This window comes from Neoarius graeffei, chromosome 7 (assembly GCF_027579695.1).
Source record: "Neoarius graeffei isolate fNeoGra1 chromosome 7, fNeoGra1.pri, whole genome shotgun sequence".
In the NCBI taxonomy this organism is placed as follows: Eukaryota; Metazoa; Chordata; class Actinopteri; order Siluriformes; family Ariidae; genus Neoarius; species Neoarius graeffei.
The window spans coordinates 61,378,029-61,384,191 of record NC_083575.1 but is presented as its reverse complement, the minus strand read 5'-3'; positions in this window follow the sequence as shown (position 1 = coordinate 61,384,191).

Genomic DNA, 6,163 nt, shown 5'->3' with positions numbered 1-6,163 from the left:
TTCTTCTAAATTCTATGAAACAGTCCTGTGTTCTTCAGGAATCTAAAAACAAAATTTAAACAAACCTCTCCAGTACTCCTTTGTAAAATATCTTGCAAATTAAATTGAATCTTTTCTCTCTCTAACTGTTCTATTAGACTTTGCCTGTTTTCCTGGTACCTTGGGCATTGTATAAAAACATGATCTACAGTTTCTGGATAACCACAGTAAACACAGTTACCATCAGCATGTTTCTGTATTCGATGTAGATTACTATTCAAACTGGTATGTCCAAATCTCATCCTTGAAAATACATTCTCCTCTCTCCTGCTCGTAGGCCTAAGTACTCCTACTTTTTTGTGAATGTTATAAAACTGTCTGCCAGTCAGCCCATCCCAAAGATAGCCTACAGGGATTTCTCGTATACAAACATTCGCGCTGCGCGCGCAGCTGATGGAGCCTCTGCAGCCTCTGATTGGCTGGAAGCTGCTGTCACTCAAAAGCTGCGCTCGCGCGATTCACTGATTTTTGCTCCTCCGAGCTGCGCGCGCAGTGCGAATGTTTGTACGGAAAAACCTATGAATGTTGGCGCGCATGCTGTTGAACAATACTCATGCCGAAACCAAAGACATCCTTTAAAAATGCTTGGTGCTGAGAGCATCGTTTTGTCGGCAAGAGCCAAAAAGGAGAACACTTGGCCTTCTGCAAGCTCTGTCGCATTGACATTGATGGGGAGCAGAGGGAAAGGTGCGATAGACAGACACAGACCGCCACAGAGAGAATGCCAGCAGTGCTGGACAGTCATCTTTAGCATCGTTTTTTGCCCCAGCTCCAACCCCAATCGATGACAAAGCCACTGCTGCTGAGCTGACTAAATTGTTCCACACCATTAAACACCATCACTCGTACAGGAGTTTAGACTGCTCTGCAAAAGTTGACAGGTAAGGTTATAGGCCAAATGTAAATGACATGGTTGACTGTTATTTTTCATGTTTTTCTTTTTGATATTTTTCTGGATGAGCATAAATGAACACAACAATGTTTTGTTTTCTGTTTAGTTCCTGTGGATAAGCCAAGGCCAGTATAGTAGGCTAAATGACAGTAGGCCTACATGTTTCTTGACTCATTTTTCTTTTTTTTTCTTTTTGATTGTCATTTTTAAGTGAATAAATATGTTGGCCTATGGCATGGTAAAGACTGCTTTTTCAGTGTCTATAGATGGACACAACTCTTTACAGTGACTTTACAGTGATGTTTTGTTTCTTGTTGACATGGTCTTGACCATCATTTTCCACATTTCTCTTTTTGATAGGTGTTCCAAGTTAATAAATATGTATTGACTTCATACGTTTTTTTTAATAAGTTTTTCTTACACCCCCCCCATAACGCGACGGTGTCCTAACTTTAGGGCCTTTGTCCTCACTTTTGGACACAAGTGTCCTAACTTACAGACTCATGTCGGTGGTCATCCTACAGGAGTTAGGGGGGGCCCATTCAGAGCATTTTGTCCCGGGCCCAGCCAAAGCGGTCAACGGCCCTGGTTTCATGTATAGTAAACAATTCACATTTTTAATTTAATTTTAATCCAGAAGCTTTAGCTTATTAAAAAAATTCAATAGTTATTGGAATTTGATGTCTATCTTTTAAAAATGTTGTCATCTGCTAATTGTCTAATAATAATGTCTCGACCTAATACATTTAATTTTTTTGTCATTACAATTTTGAATGTAGATTGCTAGCATTTCAGTCACTAAGATAAACAAATATGGTGAGATGGGACATCCTTGAGAGATTCCTACATTAATCTTGAAGCTGGGAGTGGAGCCATGAGGTAATAAATACATCTATTAATATTTTGATAAAGTCCACTCACCAAATTTTGAAAATTGACTCCCAAACCAAAATGTTCAAGTACCAACAAGATGAGTGGATGCTCCACCAAGTCAAAAGCTTTATAGAAATCTAAAAAAAGAAGAAATCCATCACTAACAAGGTTTCTGTATTCAGGAATGTCCATCACCAGACTTATATTATTGTAAATTGATCTTCCTTTAAAAAAAACACACACAGATTGTGTTTCTGCAATAAGATTTGAAGTCCCTATTTGAAGACGAGTAGTAAAAATTTAGGCCAGCAGTTTGTAATCTGAGTTTCTAAGACTGATAGGATTTCTGTTTTCTATAAATCTGTTGTTGTTGTTAGGCTTTGGAATTAAGGTGATAAGCCCATGTCTCATTGTGGGTGGGAGCATAAAGGTCTTTAAAAAAAAATCCCCAAAACTTGATATAGCAGTTCTCTTATATCTTCCCAGGAATGTCTGTTGTGTGACTGCCTGTATTGCAAATCACATAGATCCCCACACTCGTATCCACTTTTGACAACCTTTGAGATAAAATCTCATCTCATTATCTCTAGCCGCTTTATCATTCTACAGGGTCGCAGGCAAGCTGGAGCCTATCCCAGCTGACTATGGGTGAGAGGCAGGGTACACCCTGGACAAGTTGCCAGGTCATGACAGGGCTGACACATAGACACAGACAACCATTCACACTCACATTCACACCTACAGTCAATTTAGAAGAAGAAGAAACCTTTTTATTTGTCACATGCACACTTCAAGCACAGTGAAATTCATCCTCTGCATTTAACCCACTTGAAGCAGTGAACACACGCGCACACACACCGAGAGCAGTGGGCAGCCCAGAGCGCCCAGGGAGCAGTTAACCTAACCTGCATGTCTTTGGACTGTGGGGGAAACCGGAGCACAGATTTGAGATAAAATGTTTCTTTAAATAGGAAGAGGGCAATTTTATTTTGTAACCAATAATCTTGAAATTTTATTACATTTGTGATCCAAAAAAATGTGTGATTGCTTATAAACAGCACAGCAGATGTAGGTATCACAGAAGGGTGATTCCTTTCTCCATCCAGTCTTTATAAAATAATGTTTCCCTCTTCTGTAGGATATACCTGTTATTCCAAATTGTAGCGTTATGTAGAGTGAAATGATGCTTATATACCCTTTTCCAATACAGCTCAGATGGAACAATGGCTAAATCTGCAACAGCACTGGACATTCCAGGCAAGGGACCACATGGAAGACCCAAAAAGAGATGGACTGACTCAATAAAGGAGGACCTAAAGTCCATAAAAGCAAAAACAGAGGATGTCTTTGACAGGAGTAAGTGGAGACAGCTGAGCCGAGCTGCGGACCCTGCACCCATGTAGGACTAACGCAAGGAAAAAGAAGTAGAAGAAGAAAAAGACCTTTTTCCAATACAGTAATACCTGCATTGTGATAATTGGACAACTGAAAGGGTAATTTTTAGCTGCCAAAATCGCACCTTAAAAGAAAATGAATGCTCCTACTGTTTAAAAAAAAGATAAGATGGTAACCTAAAACATAAACAATGTTCATGTTTCATAGAAGTCTGCTTTAATTCAGTTAATTTTCACTTGTTAACTGAATAACTCCATTCATGACTTCAAAATTGGTGACTGTCCATTCATACCTCCCTTCCGGGTGTGCAGGGGGCGCTCGTGAGATAGTCCAGAATGAATAGGAGCCTATGGAGCTGGAGCCCAAAAAAGTAGCGTTCATGGGGTTTAAAAAAACGTCTGCCAATTTTCATTATGTTATCGACATAAGGGATCGCGACAATAGATGTAGTTCCATTTTTCGATTTTTTTCTCGTTTTTATTTTTAAATTTCAGTAAAATACTTTCATACGTCATCAAAATGCGACCATTATGAAATACATTAGCAGACCGCTAGCGTTTTATGGGCAAAATTGCCTTCCCAGTAAGAAGAACAGATTACATTAGTTTTTTTTAATCTCAGTTCTGATACATTATTGATACGATGTTTGCAAAAACTAAGATACAATTCGGACTTTTTGTGTAGAAGCAGGTGTAAATAATTTAGCCGTTTAGCTCCATTGACTCCCTTTCAGGCGGCACGGTGGTGTAGTGGTTAGCGCTGTCGCCTCACAGCAAGAAGGTCCTGGGTTCGAGCCCCGGGGCCGGCGAGGGCCTTTCTGTGCGGAGTTTGCATGTTCTCCCTGTGTCCGCGTGGGTTTCCTCCGGGTGCTCCGGTTTCCCCCACAGTCCAAAGACATGCAGGTTAGGTTAACTGGTGACTCTAAATTGACCGTAGGTGTGAGTGTGAATGGTTGTCTGTGTCTATGTGTCAGCCCTGTGATGACCTGGCGACTTGTCCAGGGTGTACCCCGCCTTTCGCCCGTAGTCAGGTGGGATAGGCTCCAGCTTGCCTGCGACCCTGTAGAAGGATAAAGCGGCTAGAGATAATGAGAATGAGACTCCCTTTCATTGAGGACGCGAGCGCCCTCTAGGGGAATTGCAACAGATTTCGGGACAATGACAATTGGACAAACTCCCTGTAGACTTTTTTGAAATAACTTTTTTAAATTAGATACAAATACATAAATGATAAAAATAAGAAGTGGATACAGAAAAAAATTACATATAAATACATATATTGATATAATATTGAATAATATTCAAAAGCTTCGGTATATTCAAAGTCTTTTAACAGTACTTTAACTGTACTTTAACTGATATATACTTTAACTATGCCTATCATGTAATATACTATGCTTTTTATCTACCATATACCACTAAACACACTGCACATGTATGCAACTGTCCACAAAGTATTTGCACTGCTCATTATACGCTTATTTGCACTGTGACTGGTTACTGCCAACTGCACTACCTCACTACCTCCCACACTGACAGCTGCACTACCTCACTACCTCCCACACTGAGAGCTGTATATTTTATTACTTGCTCTTATTGGTAATGTTTTATTTCTTTGGATATTTTTTTGTATTTTAGTTTTTTTATACGTATAAAGCTATTTAGTTTTGTATTGATCTTGTGCAATGCGGAAATGTTACTGGATTCCTTGAATTGCCCTCTGGGATTAATAAAGTATCTATCTATCTTTTCACCTTTTTTGTTTTTCAGTCCCTGTAGTGTATCAAAGCAGTGTTCTATTTCTTTTTTGGATTGTATCTGTGGAAAGTTTTTTTTTTTTTCTCCATTTACATTTATGAATAAAATATTTTCCATATATAATTATAAGATTCAAAATAAAAGTGTCCAGCCTCCTTGTCGACGGGCTCACTGCATGGCATTGTTGGATTTTGGTAGGAGGAGGTGGATGTGTTTATATTAGGCCTATGGTTTGATAAGAGGCTAACACGGTCTATACATATACAGAAGATGATTGAGAAATGTAAAAAAGTTTTAAATGTGATGCGATGCTTGCATGGGGTGGATTGGGGTGCAAAGCGGCCAGCCATGAAAACTATTTACATTAGCCTCATTAGATCTGTATTTGACTATGGGTGTGTGGCTTACAGATCTGCATCCAAGTCACTCTTAATGAAGTTGGATGTTATTCAACATAAAGCTTTGAGGTTATGTTGTGGTGCTATGAAAACTACCCTAGTTAATGCAATTCAGGTTGAGATGGGTGAAATGCCTCTACATATCAGGAGGGATCAGTTAACTCTGATTTATTGGGCTAACCTTAGAGGGCAAAAGGAAGATCACATAAGTTATTCTTCTTTAATTCACTGCCAAGAGAGATAAGTCTCAAGTTAGAAGCTTTGGGTGGATTATATCTCAGAAAGCAAGTGAAATGGGCCTCCAGTTGCTTAATGTGTGTCCATCAGTGTCTTATCCAGCTGTTCCATTGTGGCTATTGAGAGAACCTCTAGTTGACCTAGACCTGTTAGAATTGAAAATGAATGAGGAAATCAACAGAGATATAGTTGAGTATCCCTGGCAAAAAAAAGTACTTTATTGTATTTAAAGTATATTCATATTTTCAATAGTATATTGAAAATGTATTTTACACAAATTGTCTCATCTAATCTCATTATCTGTAGCCGCTTTATCCTGTTCTACAGGGTCGCAGGCAAGCTGGAGCCTATCCCAGCTGACTACGGGCGAAAGGCGGGGTACACCCTGGACAAGTGGCCAGGTCATCACAGGGCTGACATATAGACACAGACAACCATTCACACTCACATTCACATCTACGGTTAATTTAGAGTCACCAGTTAACCTAACCTGCATGTCTTTGGACTGTGGGGGAAACCGGATCACCCGGAGGAAACCCACGCGGACACAGGGAGAACATGCAAACTCTGCA